Raw genomic sequence first — 18496 nt, 5'->3', positions numbered from 1 at the left:
TTAAAATATGCAAGGTTCTAATACAAACTTTTTTTTTTTTTTGGTAAATCTAGAATGTTCCAATGTTTTGTGTAAGCACCATTTACCAGAAATCTGGAAAAACCTAAGACTCAAACATTTACAATAGTTGACTTTTAATCTCATGACAGAAATGAAGCCATAAGTATTTTGTCTGTTTTAAACATCACATGAATTTCAATGAATTTGCAAAGCATCATGTTAGTATAAATGGTATAAATGAGAAAGTAGTGGGCCTTCCTTATTTTCATACAACTTAAAAGCAATTTGTTGTTTCTCATTAAAAGACAAAAGACATACCTTTAGGACTTAACAGTATGGAGAATCCTTAAACAAAAGACATACCTGTTTGAGGACCTGCAGGTAATGTGATGTTACTGATAAAAACATGTTGATTGTATGTATCCTGACTTTCCTGTCAAGATACTTAATAGAACCTAACTAGTTCTTGCCACTTCTATTTTCATCTTAGTTGAAGCCACCAGTAGCTCTTATCTGGAATAACCCTTTAAACTCTCTCTCTTTGCTTTCTTACTTAACTGCACTACAATCTATTCTCAGTATCCAGTTACCCTTTTTGCTTGAATGTAAAGTTTCATAGAAATGGGAGACGTAGAAATAACTATGATATCCAAATCATTTCTAACTGACCTAGAAAACACCTCTTTTTCACTTCTTGTATACAAACCTCCAGTGATGTATCTGCTTTGGGGTAAGGAAAAATAACTTTTGTTAAGAGTGTGCAATAACTACTCTCAAAACTTCTGAAAAGCCATTTCTAGGAAATCTTGTGAGAATTCTGGTAAAATGGTTGCTTTTTCAGAAATTCATAAAAAGTAAGAACTGTCCAAAATTAAACATAAAATATTGATAATTGAGAAAGCTATTAATTTTTTTCTCTTCATTTCTCCTCATTTATTCTCTGCCCTAATAGAAAACAAAGGGAAGGGGGGGGAGGCTGCTAGAAGTAGTGGATTTATGGTGCAGGCACTGAGCCCCAGCAATAACCCTGGTGGGGAAAAAAAAGTGTGTGTGTGAGGGGGAAATTTAATGATGCCCTTGTTATTTACGTTATTCAGAATCTAGGGAAGGAGAGATCCTAACTCATCCAAAATGTACATCCCTGGAGAGAATAATAAAAAGAAAAACAAGCTAATGATACAATTTTCACATGTAAAATCAGCAGTGGAGTATTAGTTAAGCCAGTGTTATAAATTAGCTTTTATGTACATGAGTTTATGCACTACAAGGTAAAAAGAAAACCTTGAGGATGTAAGATGTGAAGACAACTAGCAGAATCTTTTAAAAATCATTTTATTGGCGTGTTGATGGTTTACAGTACAGTTGTTGACACATGGGTACATGATAGGTGTCTGCAGAACACTCTTATTCCCAACTTAGGTCCTTTTTTACCATCATGTACCAGGACCACAAAGCCCCTCACCGCCCCCAACTCCTTCCCCAGAGTCCTTTGCTTTGTGTAATACCTCAGACCCAGTCCAAAAATCAGCAAGTATCATCTGTTCCTAGAAGTATAGGAGAATGTAATAGGAGCTCATCCATGATTCCCTAAGTTTATATGGGTAAAATAAGTTGTGAAGTTTAATGACTAGACTAAAATTTAGTGAGTGGGAAACAGTCATCAGTTGCATTACAGCAGAATTCATGTTATTTTTTTGGTTTCTCTATATTCTCAAGGTATTCCACATGATAGTAAAACCATCCTAGAGAGTTGGGCGATAGTGCACCAGGTTAAGCGCATGTGGCGCAAAGCACAAGGACCATGGTAAGGATCCCGATTCGAGTCCCCGGATCCCCACCTGCAGGGGAATCGCTTTACAGGCGGTGAAGCAGGTCTGCAGGTGTCTGTCTTCCCCCCCTCTGACCTCCCAGTCTCTCTCCATTTCTCTTCTGCCCTACCCAACAATGACAACAATAACTACAACAATTAAAAAAAAAAAGGCAACAAAAGGGAATAAAATAATTTTCAAAAAAAACCCATCCTTTATGTTCCACCAATATAATATCTTTTTATTGCAGAGTAGTATTCCATTGAATACATACTCGTAGTTGCTGCTGATTTTTTAAAATTATTGTTGGATTGAGGCTGAGAGAATTTGAGAGGGGTGGAGGAGGAGGTAGAGAGCTATTCCCTTTTGTTGCCCTTGTTGTTTTATTGTTGTAGTTATTATTGATGTCATTGTTGCTGGATAGGACAGAAAGAAATGGAGAGAGGCGGGCAGGACAGAAAGAAATGGAGAGAGGCGGGCAAGACAGAAGGGGAGAGAAAGAAACGCCTGCAGACCTGCTTCAACTTGTGAAGCGACTCCCCTGCACGTGGGGAGCAGGGGGCCTCGAATCAGGATCCTTAAGCCGGTGCTTGCGCTTTGCGCCTTGTATGCTTAACCCGCTGCGCTACCACTGGACTCCCGACTTTTTTTTTTTTTTTGGTATAGTTGGATAGAGACAAAGAAATTGAGAAGAGACAGAGATATATACAGAGAGAAGCTTTCCCACTACAGGTGGGAACTAGGGGCTTGAACCTGGGTCCTTGCACACTGTAATGTGTGCACTTAACCAGGTGCACCACTACCTGGCCCCAGCTGCTGCTGGTTTTAAGGTAAACAATCACTGCTTGGGGGGGGACGGACGAGGTTGTGCCTGAACAAGGATTCCACTGTTCTTCATGGCCATTTTATTTTCCCCTCCTACGGAGACAGAGAAAAGGGTGGGGGGAAAGGAGAAAGAGACACCTGCAACATCACTCCAACTGTGAATCTTACCCCTGCAGATGGGGACCAGGGATCTGAACCCTAGTCTTCTCTCAAAAAGTGTGCACTTTACCAGGTGCACCATTGCCTGTTCTCTACCTCACAAATACCTGCCCGGTGTGCCTGCTTTGCCGTATGACCCAGGTTCAAACTGGGTCTTCAGCCATTAGAGGAAGCTTCAGTGCTAAGCTGTTTTTTCCCCTCTTTTTCTGTCTGTCTTGGACTCTGTCTCAGTATCTGGAAAAGTCAGAATGAAGTGGTGAAGCCTTGGTGATAACAAAAAAAAGTTAATATATATGTAACAAAAGTGACGTTTTTATTTTATTGGTTAAGCACACACTACAATGCACAAGGACCTTGGTTCAGTCCCCTGGCCCCCACCTGCCTGGGGAAAACTTCACAAGTGGTGAAGCAGGGCCAGGGCTACAGGTGTCTCTTGTCTCTTTCCCTATCTCCCCTCCCCTCTCAATTTCTCTCTGTCTCTATCCAATGATAATTAAAAAGAAAAGAGAGACAGGGAAAGGGAGAGAGATCGAAGAGACAGACACTACAGCAATGAAGCTTTTGTCAGTATGGTGGGGACCAGGCTCAAACATGGATTATGCACATGCCAAAACTACACACTATCCAAGTGAGCTATTCCACCAGCTCCTCAAATGACCTTTATCGTGAATTTCCTGGAGATCTTGTGATTTTTAAATTATCATCAACCTTCCCTAGAAGGCTGTAAAAATTTAACAAAAGCTGTTAGTCGGGTGGTTTACATCTCAAAAACACAGATTAAGCAGTCTTATTTGTCTAAGAATTTTCTCAATAGCTGTTTAGATTAATGATGCTTTATTTTTTAAAGCATTATTTATTAATAAGAGAACCAGAGCATCATTCTGGCACATTAGAAGGTAGGGATTGAACTTGGGAACTCATGCTTGAGAGTCCATCACACTGTGCCACCTGACAGATCACTTTTTCCCCCTCTGTGTAGTGCTTGAGAATGAACCAAGGTCTTCAAGAGTGTATGATACAGCTCAGCAGCTTCCCTGGTCAAATGTTTCTTTTTCTTTTTACTATTTTTAAAAGATGTGCTTTAGGTACCTGGTTGTGCTGCATCTGGTTGAGCACACACGTTACAATGTTCAAGGACCTGGGTTCAAGTCCCCAGTCTCCACCTGCAGGAGGAAAGCTGCAGGAGCTGTGAAGCAGTGCTGCAAGTGTCTCTGTTTCTCTCCCTCTCTATCTCCCCCTTCCCTCTCTATTTCTGGCTGGCTGTATGGAATAAATAAATAAAAGATAATAATAAGAAAAAATAAAGATGTGTTTTGTTGGCCCAGGAAATAGTGCAGTGGCTAAAGTTACGGACCTAAAAGCATGAGGTCCTAAGTTCAGTTCTGGGGACTGTATGTGCCAGAGTGATGCTCTGGCTCTCTCTCATCTCTCACTCTACCATAAATAAATAAATGTAGGCGCTGCAGTTTAAGCACATACACTATAGTGGACAAGAACATGGCTTCAAACCCCTGGTCCCCACTTGCAGGGGGAAAGCTTCACCACTAGTGGTGAAGTAGGGCTGCAGTTTTCTCTCTCTCTCCCTCTCTCCCACTCTTTCCCTCTCTCCCTCCCGATCTCCCTTCTCAATTTCTGTCTTTATACAATAATAAATAAATAAATATTAAAATAATTAGTTTTGAGAGGTAAATAGAGAAAAAAGCCAAAGCAACACTCTGGCAAAATCTGATACTGGGGATTGAACTCAGAACCTCAGGCTTGTAAATCCAGAGCTCTACCACTGTGCTACCTACAAGGTGCTTTTAATTATTTTTTATTTATTTTTATTATTGGGTAGAGACAGAAATCGAGAAGGGAGGGGATAGAGAAGAAAAGAGCCAGAGAGAGCTTGTGAAGCTCTCCCTCTGTAGGTGGGGGCCAGAGTCTTGTACCTAGGTCCTTGCGCACTGTAATGTGTGCACTTAACCCAGGTTTGCCACCATCTGGTCCCCCCTTTTTAATTATTTTTTTAAAAAATTTATCTTGTTGAATAGAGAGAGAGAAATTGAGGGGGAGGGGAGATAGGGAAAGAGACCTGCAGGTCTGTTTCATTGCTCGTGAAGTTTCCCTCCTGCAGGTGGGGAATGGGGCTTAAACTCTGGGTCCTTGTGCACTGTAGTGTGTGCACTTCACCAGGTGAACCATCGCCTGCCCCCCGTTTATTATTATTATTATTATTATTGCCTCCAGGGTTATTGCTGGGACTCAGTGCCTGCACCATGAATCCACTGCTCATGGAGGCCATTTTTCCCCCTTTTGCTGCCCTTGTTGTTGTAGCCTTGTTGTGGTTATTATTGTTATTGTTGATGTCGTTCGTTGTTAGATAGGACAAAGAGAAAATGGAGAGAGGAGGAGAGAAAGATAGACACCTGCAGACCTGCTTCACCGCCTGTGAAGCGACTCCCCTGCAGGTGGGGAGCCGGGGGCTTGAACCAGAATCCTTATGCTGGTCCTTGCGCTTGGTGCCACGTGCGCTTAACCCACTGCGCTACGGCCCGGCCCCCTTGTAATTATTTTTGTGTGAAAGAAAACTACACAGCTGTGGAATACTCAGCTTTCAGACCACCTGGTAGGGTATACACTACTGTGAGCGAGGCCCAGGGTGTGAACCTCCTCGATAACACGGGGTGAACTCCAGGGATGGTGGAATGCTGTCATGGTGTCTCTCTTCTCTCAAAAAATAATGGGGCCAGGAATTCACTTAGCATTATCATACATGCATGAAGACCTGGATTCATTTTCCAGCTCCACGTAACAAAAAATGCTTTCTTGCTTTCTTTTCTTTATTATTAGACTGTGTCCAGAGATGTCAGGCATGGGATGCCAACCCTTCACCATCATCACTCAGGTGAGACCTTTCCTTTCATAGTATTCTCTAATTCCATTCCAGGAGGTTCACTTCCTAACAAAGTCCCAAAACCTAGATATAGGCCAGGTCACGTAAAATAGAGCATATGTTCATATGTATCCTTAAATTAGGGCAAAATATATACCTGAAAGCAAAAATACACAATAGTCTGTGGTGAGTCAGTATCAAGTTCATAATGTAATAGTGTCCACTTAGACTTAGATGCCCTCCTCACTTACTTCCTATTAAAGTTCTCTCTCTCTCACTCCAAAGCTAACCTTAGCAAAGCAAGGACTGCAAAAGCTGAATAAGGGCAAGAGACTGGCATACTTTAACCATGACTCTTTAGTCACTATCAGGCCATTCCACCAGCTGGGGCCCCAATCGGGGAGTCCTGAGATTCCCAAACAGACTTGATGGGCCTAGAACTCAAATAAATCCCTCTCTCAATTGTTACCGGTCATTTCTATCAGGAACAACACAATAGACCCCTTTGTGGGCCTCCATAGGACCTTGCCCTCAACTTGGATCAATAATGGTAGAGAATGTTCCATCCACCGAAGGGAGGATGGACAACATAATCTATGCTACACCTGAGGAAGATGGATCGATACTGGGGCAGCATGGAATGTTCCTACTCATGACCAGAGAATATGAGCTCAGATCTACAGGGATGCAGAGGTCACACAGGCTCCTAAACTAATTATGGGCCCCAGATCACATCAAATTGATGGGGTTTACAGTCAACAATATTTATACCCCTTTCCCATATTAGGGAGCTACTCTCTTCCCTGATCCAGCTTTCTGGTCTTTTTTCCAGCCATGATATCATCTCCCCAGACAATAATTAGGATCCACCTGCATATCAGATTTCAGGCTCAGGCAAAAAAGCAAAAAAAAAAAAAAAAAAAAAAAAAATACTAGTATAGCTACAGGCCCTTTGAAATATAACTAAAATATGCCTACTAGCTATCTACAAAATGGAGGACTCCCCAACACTTTATCTGCACTATTGCAGCCTTTAGGTCCATGATTGTTCAACAATTTGTTTGGCTTTGTATGTTGACTCTCTTTTCAGCCACCAGGTTCCAGAAGCTAGCAGGATGCGACCAGACTTCCCTGGACAGACAACCCCACCAATGTGCCTTGGAGCTCCGCTTCCCCAGAGCTCTTCCCCACTAGGGAAAGAGAGAGACGGGCTGGGAATATGAATCGACCTGTCAATGCCCATGTTCAGCGGGGAAGCAATTACAGAAGCCAGACCTTCAACCTTCTGCATCCCACAATGATCTTGGGTCCGTACTCTCGGAGGGTTAAAGAACAGGAAAGCTATCGGGAAGGGATGGTATACGGAGGTCTGGTGGTGGGAATTGTGTGAAGCTGTACCCCTCTTATCCTATGGTTTTGTCAATGTTTCCTTTTTATAAATAAAAATAAATAAATAAATAAAATACATTAGAAAGCAGGAGTAGATAGCATAATGGTTATTTATGCAAAGAGACTCTCATTCCTGAGGCTCTGAAGTCCCACGTTTAACCCCCCACACCACCATAAGCCTGAGCTGAGAAATGCTGTTTTTTTTTTTTTTTAAAAAGTACATTGCAATAGTATATATATATACTTTGGGGGGCTATTTAAAAGTGTTCGATTATTTACCAGTAAGTACATTCACAATGTTGTGCAACCATCATCACTATCTAATCCAGAACATTTTCATCACCTCGAAAGGAATCCTCATAGTCATTAAGCGATCATTCCCTTTCCCATTTTCCCCTGTCCCTGGCAACCGTTAATCTTTTTGTTTCTATGCATTTTCCAACTTTGCATATTTCATATAAATGGAATTATACAATATGTGGCCTTTGGTGTCTGGTTTCTTTCACTTAGCATAATGTTTTCAAGGTTCACCCATGTCATAGCATGTGTCAGTACTTCATTCCTTTCTGTGACTGAAAAATATGCCACATTTTGTTTATCCATTCATCTACTGATGGTCATTTGGATTGTTTCCATTTTCTTGGCTCTTTGAATAATGCTCTGGACAAGCTTTTATTTGAACACCTGTTTTCAATTCTTTGGGGTATATTCCTAGAAGTGGAATTACTGGGTCATATGACAATTCAGTGTTTTAACTTTTTAAAGAACTGCCAAACTCTTTTCTGAAGTGGCCAAAGTTCTGCATTCCCACCAGAAATATACAGGTTTCCATTTTCTTCACATTCTCATCAGTGCTGATGGCTTATGTTTTGTTGCTGCTGCTGTATGACCATCCTAGTGGGTTCGAAGTGGTTTTGACTAGCATTTCCCCTACTGATCAGATGCTGAGCTTCCATGTGCTTCATGGTCGTATGTATGTCATCTTTGTAGAAGTGTCTATTCATGTCCCTTGCTTTTTTTTTTTTTTTTTTAGTTGAGTTAGTTGTCTTCTTACTGAGTTATGGAAGTTGATACATACACATACATATACATATACTGGATATTAGAACCTGTGTAGTTCTTTTATAGGTTGATGAATTCTATTTGCTAAATCTTGTGAGTTTATGTCTGTATTCATGAAGAATATTGACAGGTTTCTTTTTTTAATTATCTTTTTAAATAATATTATTTATTTATTTATTTTCCTTTTTTGTTGCCCTTGTTGTTTTTATCATTGTTGTGGTTATTATTATTGCTGTTATTGATGCTGTTGTTGCCAAATAGGACAGAGAGAAATGGAGAGAGGGGAAGACAAAGAGGTGGAAAGATAGACACATGCAGACCTGCTTCACCGCTTGTGAAGCACGCCCCCTGCAGGTGGGGAGCCGGGGGCGCAAACCATCCGGGTCCTTGCACTTTGCGCCACGTGCGTTCAGCCCGCTGCGCTACAGCCCGGCTACCTACAGGTTTCTTCTTTTGATTGTCTCTGGTTTTGGTCACGGAAAAGCTAGCTTCATAAAATGAATTGGTAAGTATTCCCTCTTTTCTGGGAGAGTGTATATAATTGATATTAATTCTTCTTTAAAACTCTGGTATATAAACTATTAATCTTCCAATAAAGACATTAAAATAAGATAAAAAATAAAACTCTGGTATAGGGCTGGGAAGAAAACATAATAGTTATGCAAAAAGACCTGCCTGGTAGAGTAGAGGCACCAAAGTCCCACGGTCAGTCCCCAGTACAACCATAAACCAGATTTGAGCAGTGCTCTGGTTATTAAAAAAAAAAAAAAAAAAAAAAGAGAGAGAGAGAGGGGTCAGGTAGTAGCGCAGCGGGTGCCGAAGCACAAGGACCAGCTTAAGGATCCCGTTTTGAACCAGCTCCCCATCTACAGGGGGTAGCTTCACAAGCTGTGAAGCAGTTTTGCAGGTGTCTTTCTCTCCCCCTCTTTGTCTTCCTCTCCTCTCTTCATTTCTCTCTGTCCTATGGCATCAATGACAATAATAATAATAACCACAACAATGATAAAACAAGGGCTACAGAAGGGAAAAAAATAGCCTCCAGGAGCAGTGGATTCATAGTGCAGGCACTGAGCCCCAGCAATAACCCTGGAGGCAAAAAAAAAGGTATAATTCTCCAACTGAAAGCATTTGGTCCTGGAGTTGTTTGTTTGTTTTTTGGAGGGGGGTATATTGCCACCGGGGTTATTGCTAGGCTCAATGATGGATGGCATTGTGAATTCACTTCAGCCATTCTTTCCTTTTCTTTCTTTCTTTTTTTTTTTTTTTTTTTTTTTTTTTTTTTTTTGGTAAGACAGAGAAATTGAGAAGGGAGAGGGGAGATACAGAAGAAAGGCAATTGCAGACCTGCTTCACTACTTGTGAAGCTTCCCCCCTGAAGATGGGGACTGGGGGCTCAAACCCAGGTCCTTGCACATGGTAATGGGTGCACTCACTCAGGTGTGCCACCGCCTGGCCCTTGGGGGGGAGGGGAGGAAGTTTTTCAGTCAGGGTATTGTTTAGCTCCAGCTTATGGTGGTGATGTAGCTTGAACCTGGGACCTTGGAGTCTTGAGCATGAAAGTTTTTGGCATGACCATTATGCTATCTCCCCAGCCTAGCTGTCAGATTTTGAAAAGATTTATTTCATGTCAGATAAAATTACATAGGGCTGGGAGGTGACTCTGAGTAGGACACTCAACTTGGAAACATGAGGCCCTGAATTCAGTTCCCAGTATCCTATATGTCAGAATGATGATCTGGTTCTCCTTCTCTCTCGTGTTAATAAATAAAATCTGGGAGTCGGGCGGTGGCGCAGTGGGTTAAGCTCAGGTGGCGCAAAGGGCAAGGACCTGCGTCAGGATCCTGGTTCGAGCCCCCGGCTCCCCACCTGCAGGGGAGTCGCTTCACAGGCGGTGAAGCAGGTCTGCAGGTGTCTTTCTCTCCCCCTCTCTGTCTTCTCCTCCTCTCCCCATTTCTCTCTGGCCTATCCAACAACGACGACATCAATAATAACTACAACAATACAACAAGAGCAACAAAAGGGAATAAATAAATAAATATTTAAATAAATAAATAAAATCTTTAAAAATATATTTATTTATTTCCTTTTGTTGCCCTTGCTGTTTTATTGTAGTTATTGTTGTTGTCATTGTTGTTGGATAGGACAGAGAGGAATGGAGAGAGGAGGGGATACAGAGAGGGAGAGAGAAAGATAGACACCTGCAGACCTGCTTCACCACCTGTGAAGCGACTCCCCTGCAGGTGGGGAGCCGGGGGCTCGAACCGGGATCCTTATGCCGGTCCTTGCGCTTCGCACCACCTGAGCTTAACCCACTGGGCTACCGCCCGACTCCCTAAATAAAATCTTTTTTAAAAATTCGAGAGAGAGCTTGAGCTTTATCTGTGTTCATAAATAAAAACTTTTTTTTTTTTTTGCCTCCAGGGTTATTGCTGGGGCTTAGTAGCGAATCCACTGCTCCCGGAGGCTATTTTTTCCCCTTTTGTTACCCTTGTTTAATGCTGTTGTGGTTATTGTTGTTGTTGTTGTTATTGCTGTCATTGTTATTGGATAGGACAGAGAGAAATGAAGAGAGGAGGGGAAGACAGACACTTGAAGACCTGCTTCACCGCCTATGAAGCTACCCCCCTACAGGTGGGGAGCCGGGGCTCGAACCGGGATCCTTCTGAGGGTCCCTGCGCTTGGCGCCATGTGCGCTTAGCGCATTGCGCTACCGCCGGACTCCCTAATAAAAGCTTTTTTTAAAGACTTCATGAGAGAGAGAAAGAAAGAAAGAAAGAAACAGGGAGTCGGGCTGTAGCGCAGCGGGTTAAGCGCAGGTGGCGCAAAGCACAAGGACCGGCATAAGGATCCTGGTTCGAACCCCGGCTCCCCACCTGCAGGGGAGTCGCTTCACAGGCGGTGAAGCAGGTCTGCAGGTGTCTATCTTTCTCTCCCCCTCTCTGTCTTCCCCTCCTCTCTCCATTTCTCTCTGTCCTATCCAACAACAACAATAACAACAATAACAACAACAACAATAAAACAACAAGGACAACAAAAGGGAATAAATAAATAAAATAAATATTTAAAAAAAGAAAGAAAGAAAGAAAGAAAGAAACAGAAATAACAGTGCTCTGGTACAGTAGCATGGGGAACTGAACCAGGAACCTCAGTGTGCAAGTCTTGTACTTTACAAGCTTGAATTATTTCCCCCAACTCCACTCACCTGTCAAGTGTTTGTAGAGTGCTGTTGTTTGGTTGGTTTTGCTTTTTGTTTTTGATGGAGGTAAAAAGGGAGAGAGAATGAAAGAGGCCACAGCACTGAAGTTTCCTTCAGTGCAGTGATGGCCAAGCTCAAACCTGGGTTGTGCACGTGGCAAAACAGTGCGCTAACCAAGTGAGTGTAGAGTTGTATGTAGTATTGTCTCATTATCGTTTCTTTGTTTACAGAGTCGATAGTGATGACCCCATGAAATAGCTCACTTGTATGTGTTTAGATTTCTAAGTTAAGGAAGTGTTCTTTTTCTTTTTTGTAGCCATGCCTCTGATTTTGCTGCTCTGGGACATATTTTTCACTCAAATAGACACAGAAAGAGAGAGGGAAAGACCACAACACCAGAGCTTCTTCCTTTAACGAAATTATCTTTCTTTTTTATTTTTTTCCCCTTTTTGTTGTCTTTGTTTATCGTCGTTGTTGTTATTTTGTTATTGCTGTCGTTATTGTTGGATAGGACAGAGAGAAATGGAGAGAGGAGGGGAAGACGGAGAGGGGGAGAGAAAGACACCTACAGACCTACTTCACCGCTTGTGAAAGGAACTCTCTGCAGGTGGGGAGCCGGGGGTTCAAACCTGGATTCTGATGCCTGCCCCTGCGCTTTCCACCATGTGCACTTAACCCACCCAACTCCCACGAAATTTTCTATTCCATGTACAATGCTCCTTCTCACTCCGAATCAAGCCTGTACTCTGTGTCGTTTTCCTTTCCTTCACTGAATATATTTTCTGTCCAAGAGAATGAAGGATACCAAAGAAAACACCATGAACAGATTGCCAAGCGAGGAGGTTAGATATATTCTTTGAGAATGTCTACCTCCACCTCTGAATCTAATAAAATGCTCACCTTTATTTTATTTCTTTGCCTCTAGGATTATCACTGAGGCTCTGTGCCTGCATTACGAATCCGCTACTCCTGTGGCCATTTTTATTATTATTTTAGATAGGACAGAAAAATTGAGAGAGGAAGGGAAAATAGAGAGGGAGAAAGACAGACACTTGCAGACCTGCTTCACCACCTGAAGGGGAGTCGCTTCACAAGCGGTGAAGCAGGTCTGCAGGTGTCTATCTTTCTCTCCTCCTCTCTGTCTTCCCCTCCTCTCTCCATTTCTCTCTGACCTATCCAACAACGACAACACCAATAACAACAATAATAACTACAACAATAAAACAACAAGGGCAACAAAAGGGAATAAATGAATAAGTGTTCATTTCATTCTCTTTTTCAAACATCATGCCATTTTATATACCACACAATTCACCCATTTAAAGTGTAAAATCCAGGCAAGCAAGATAGCATCATGGTTATGCAAAAGACTTTCATATATGAGGTTCTGAGGTCCTATGTTCAATCCCCAGCACCACCATAAGCCAGAGGTAATACCCAGAAGGTGGCATAGCTGATAGTGTTGGACTCTCAAGCATGAGGTCTTAAGTTTGATCCCCCAGAACACATATGCCAGAGTGATGCTTTGGTTCTCTCCCCCTCTTTCTCTCTCAAATAAATAAATAAATCTGGGGGAGGAGAATTTAGTTAGAAGTGAGAATTGAGCTGGGTTGGGGAGACAGCATAATGGTTATGCAAAAAGACTTTCATGCCTGAAGCACTGAAGTCCCAGGTTCAGTCCCCAGCACTACCATAAACCAGAGCTGAGTAGTGCTCTGGTGACAAAAAATTAAAAACTGAGAATTGAGCAGTGTTCTGGTAAATAAATAAATTAAATGGGTGGGGGCAGATAGCTAATGGTTCTTCTTCTAGCGTTTGCCCTTCTTCTGTAGCCAGTCAACAGCGTCAGGTTGAGCCTGATGTAAAGTTTCGAGACCTCCTTTGAATCTGGAGAGGTGGCAGTCGTTGACTATGTGGGTCATAGTCTGTCTGGAGCCGCAGGGGCAGTTCGGGTCGTCTCTGGCTCCCCAGCGGTGGAACATAGCGGTGCACCGGCCATGGCCTGTTCGATAGCGATTGAGGAGGGCCCAATCATAACGTGCTAGGTCAAAGCCGGGTTGACGCTTGCAGGGGTCTGTGATGAGGTGTTTGTTCTTTACCTCAGCTGACTGCCAACTCTGTTTCCAAGAGTCTGGAACAGAGAAGTTCAGTGTAGGTGTAGGGGACCAGATTGGGTGACGAGACGTCAAGCGTTGGACAGGGTGGGCGAAGATATCCGCGTATATTGGCAGGTCCGGTCGAGCGTAGACGTGGGAAATGAACTTAGATGATGCCGCATCCCGACGAATATCTGGCAGGGCGATGTTGCTAAGAACTGGCAGCCATGGAAGCGGGGTGGAACGGATGGTTCCAGAAATTATCCTCATGGAGGAATATAATTTGGAATCGACCAAGTGGACATGGGGGCTACGGAACCATCCTGGGGCACAGTATTCCGCAGTGGAATAGCATAATGCCAGGGAGGATGATCGTAGTGTGGAAGCGCTCGCGCCCCATGAGGAGCTGGCCAGTCTTGCAATGATGTGATTCCTCGCGCCCACCTTTGCTGCAGTTTTTATGAGATGTTCGTGAAATGACAGAGTGCGATCGAGAGTAACGCCAAGATAGACTGGCTGGGCTTCATGCCGGATTCTCCTATCGCCAAGCTGCACATTAAGCTCACGCGAGGCCGAGGCATGGTGTAGATGGAAAACAGATGATACCGTTTTTGCAGTGCTAGGGATTAGTCGCCATTTTTTACAGTCATCAGATATCAGAGACATGTCTTTCGTGAGTGTTTCCTCGAGGATGTCGAACTTGTTAATGGTTATGCAAAGAAACTCTCATGCCTGAGGCTCCAAAGCCCTAGGTTCAGCCCCCCCCCCCACGCACCATAGTCAACCAGAGCTGAACAGTGCCCTGGTAAAAATAAATAAATAAATAATAAATAAATAAAACAAATGAAGTGTAAAATTCAGAGCCAGCAAAATACCTTAACTGGTTAGTGCACATGCTTGGCCATGCGTACAGCCAGGTTGGAGCCTGGCCCCCAGTGCACTGGAGGAAGCTTTGGTGCTGTGGTAACTTTCCCTCCTCTTTCTTCTCTTCTCTTCTTCTGTCTGAAGAAGTCAGCAGAGTACTGGAGCCCAAGTGATGATTTTTTTAAATGCATAAGATTCAATGGCTTTATTGGTTTCATAGATGTGTTCAACCACTGTTCCCTCATCAAAGTACTTTTTTTTTTTGCCTTCAGGGCTATTGCTGGGGCTCAGTGCCTGCACCTTGAATCCACTGCTCCTGGAGGCTATTTTTCCCCCTTTTGTTGCCCTTGTTGTTTTAGCCTTGTTGTGATGATTATTGTTGTTGATGTCCTTGTTGGATAGGACAGAAATGGAGAGAGGAGGGGAGACGAAGAGGGGGGAGAGAAAGAGAGACACCTGCAGACCTGCTTCACCGTTTGTGAAGCGGCTCCCCTGCAGGTGGGGAGCCGGAGGCTCTAACCGGGATCCTTCTGCGGGTCCTTGCGCTTTGCACCATGTGCGCTTAACCCAAAGTACATTTTAAAACCTTTCTATCGCCTCAAAAAGAAACCCTGGGGCAAGGGTAGATAGTATAATGGTTCTGCAAAGCATCTGTCATGTCTGGGGCTCCGGGTTGGCAGGTTCAATCTCCCACACCACTGTAAGCCAGAGCTGAGCAGTGCTCTGGTAAAAATAAAATAAAATAAATGCTGCATCCTCTAGCTATCGCCTCCCTCCCAAAGCCTCCCACCCCAACTCTACAGTCAGTAGTCTATTTTGTTTCCATAGATTTCCATGTGCTGGGCGGTCACATCTCAAGAATCATATAAGATGTAAGCTTCACTCTTTTTTTTGCTGAATAATATTCTCCTGTATAGGCTGGGCACATTTTGCCTTTTTTTTTTTTTTTTTTCTTTTTTAACCAGAGCACTGCTCAGCTCTGGTTTCTGCTGGTACGGGGACTTGAACCTGGGACTTTGAAACCTTATGTGTGAGAGTTTCTTTGTATAACCATTATGCTGTCTGCCCCCGACCAGCACATTTTGTTTGTTCTTTCATCTACTGGTGAATATTTGAATTTCTGCCTTCTGGCAATTGTAAATAATTCTGCTTTGTACAAGTTTATGTGTAGACATATGTTTCTACTTCAGAAACAAATGTGGAAATACTGGGTCAAATGGTGACTCCACCCTTAGTCATTTGAAGAACTTTTTCTCTTCCTAACACACCATCGTGCATTCCACTGGCAATGTGTGAGAGTTCCTGTTTCTCCACATCTCACCAGTACTTGTTATTATGACTTTTTCTCTTGTGGGTGCATTCTTTCTATTTTACTCTTAATCTGTTCCTTTTTTTAACTGATGTCCTCTGTTTACAGTAACATTCATACTTTGAATTGTGCACGTATGTGTGTTGACAATTGTAAGTGGTGCATATAGTTGAAACTACCCTATTCTACAGTATGATTTCAGAACCCTAAAAAGTACTTTGCCTTACCCACCCATCCCTTCCTGCCTCCCCTTGAGCCCTCAAAATCCACTGATTTTTCTTTTTCTTTTTTTTTTTCGCCTCCAGGGTTATTGCTGGGCCTTAGTGCCTGCACCACAAATCCACTGCTCCTGGAGGCTATTTCCCCCCCCCTTTTGTTGCCCTTCTTGTTTTATCATTGTTGTGGTTATCATTGTTGTTGTTATTGATGTAGTTGTTGTTGGATAGGACAGAGAGAAATGGAGAAAGGAGAGGAAGATGAGGGGGGAGATAGACATCTGCAGACCTGCTTTACTGCTTGTGAAACAACTCCCTGCAGGTGGGGAGCCAGGGGCTCAAACCGGGATCCTTACTCCCGTCCTTGTGCTTCGCGCCATGTGGCTTAACCCGTTGTGCTACCACCTAACCCCCCCTTTTTAAAAAAAATGTCTCCAGCTTTGCCTTTTCCAAAATATCAAATAATTGGAATTCTGCATTACATAGCCTTTTGAGGTTGGCGTATTTCATTCAGCAATAGTCATTTAAAGTTATTCCACATCTTCCAATCTAGGTAGCTCATTTCTTTCTTTCTTTTTTTTTTGCATATCAACATATATTTTATTTATTTATTTATTTATATTTTTTCATTTCTTTTTTATTTCTTTATTGGGGAATTAATGTTTTTTTAAAATTTATTTAAGAAAGGATAAATTAACAAAACCATAGGGTAAGAGGGATACAACTCCACACAATTCCCACCACCCAATCTCCATATCTCACCCCCTCCCCTGATAGCTTTCCCACTCTCTATCCCTCTGGGAGCATGGACCCAGGGTCATTGTGGGTTGTAGAAGGTGGAAGGTCTGGCTTCTGTAATTGCTTCCCCGCTGAACATGGGCGTTGACTGGTCGGTCCATACTCCCAGTCTGCCTCTCTCTTTCCCTAGTAGGGTGGGTCTCTGAGGAAGTGGAGCTCCAGGACACATTGGTGGGGTCTTCAGTCCAGGGAAGCCTGGCCGGCATCCTGATGACATCTGGAACCTGGTGACTGAAAAGAGAGTTAACATACAAAGCCAAACAAATTGTTGAGCAATCATAGACCCAAAGGTTGGAATAGTGGAGAGGAAGTGTTAGGGAGGTACTCACTGCAAACCCTAGTGTACTTCTGCTTTCAGGCATATATTTTGCAGTAGTTTATGGATACATGTGAACATATGCTCTCTCACACAGAAACTGGTGTATATCTAGGTTTTGGGACTTTGTTAGAAAGTGAACCACCTGAGATGACATTAGAGTATACTATGAAAGGAAAGGTCTCACCCGAGTAATGAAGCTGAAGGGTTGTCATTCCACACGTGAAGTCTCTGGACACAGTCTGAAGTGAAGCATGTTGAGGTGGTAATCGTTGTGTTGATTAGGTTGTGATCGGCAGATGCAATATTATTTGATATGGATTGGGAGAGGCATACAGGAAAGTGGGCCCTATCCAATGGTTCCAGGACTGGGGGAAGTAGAGGCTCTATAGTGGAGATGTGAGGTTCCTGCTGTCTTAGGGTTCAAAAAGACAATCGATAGTTAATGTTATCATCACATTATTTGGTAATTGGGTTAACTTTGAAAAGTCCTTTTGTTAGGGTTTGCTGTACAGTACCCAGTATCTTGTATATAGCTGTGCTATTGGTTGCTTCTGATCTACTTGGTCTAGGCTTTTGAGAGAGTCTGCATATCAAATACACAGCCTATATATTAAAAAGACTCAGTCTGTGTTTTAAAAAACTTCAAGACATACAATTAATTTTCGCCTCTCATATTAATTAACTAGTGATTTATATGACTACATTTTACTAGGAGTGTACATAAACACCATTCCCAGCACCAAAAGACTGTGACCCATCCCTCCCACCCACTCCCACCCCCCACTGGCCCAGGAAGCTGCATGTCTACCCCTCACCACAGGGTTTTTACTTTGGTGCCCTGCTGGGAATTAATGTTTTACATTCAACAGTAAATACAATAGTTTGTACATGCATAACATTCCCCAGTTTCCCATATAACAATACAACCCCCACTAGGTCCTCTGTACTCATTTCTTTTTATCATTGAAAATATTCCATTGTCTGAATATACCACTGTTTACCTATTCATCAACTGAAAAACATTTTAATTTTGCCCTCATGTTGCAATTACAGATAAAGCTCCTATAAACATGCATGTGTAGTTTCTGTGTGGACATGTTTTCAGTTCATTTTAGGTAAATACCACTGAGAGTAATTACTGGATCTTATGGTAAGAACATGTTTAATTTTATATGACACTGCCAAAATGTCTTCCCAAGTGTAACTACTCATTTTGCATTCTCACCTGCAATGAATGAGAGTCCCTGTTGCTTATGACATTTTTATTGTAGCCCTTTTAGTGGCTATCAAATGGTAACTCATTATCATTTTGATCTGCATCATCCTGATGATTACTGATGCATGTATTTCTTAGTCATTTGTGTATCGTTCTTGGAGAAAAGCCTATTCATATTCTTTCCTCATTTTAATTTTTAAAAGATGTTATTTTACTTATTATATATGACAGAAAGAGTTTCACAGTAGGCAGAGAGAAGAGAAAGATATAAACCAAAACACCAGTCTAGTATTTCCCCAGCAGTTCATTTTTATTTTTAAAAGATTTATTTATGGTCAAGGGAGATAGCATAATGGTTATACAAA

Source organism: Erinaceus europaeus, chromosome X (assembly GCF_950295315.1).
Source record: "Erinaceus europaeus chromosome X, mEriEur2.1, whole genome shotgun sequence".
In the NCBI taxonomy this organism is placed as follows: Eukaryota; Metazoa; Chordata; class Mammalia; order Eulipotyphla; family Erinaceidae; genus Erinaceus; species Erinaceus europaeus.
This window is presented reverse-complemented; position numbering follows the sequence as displayed.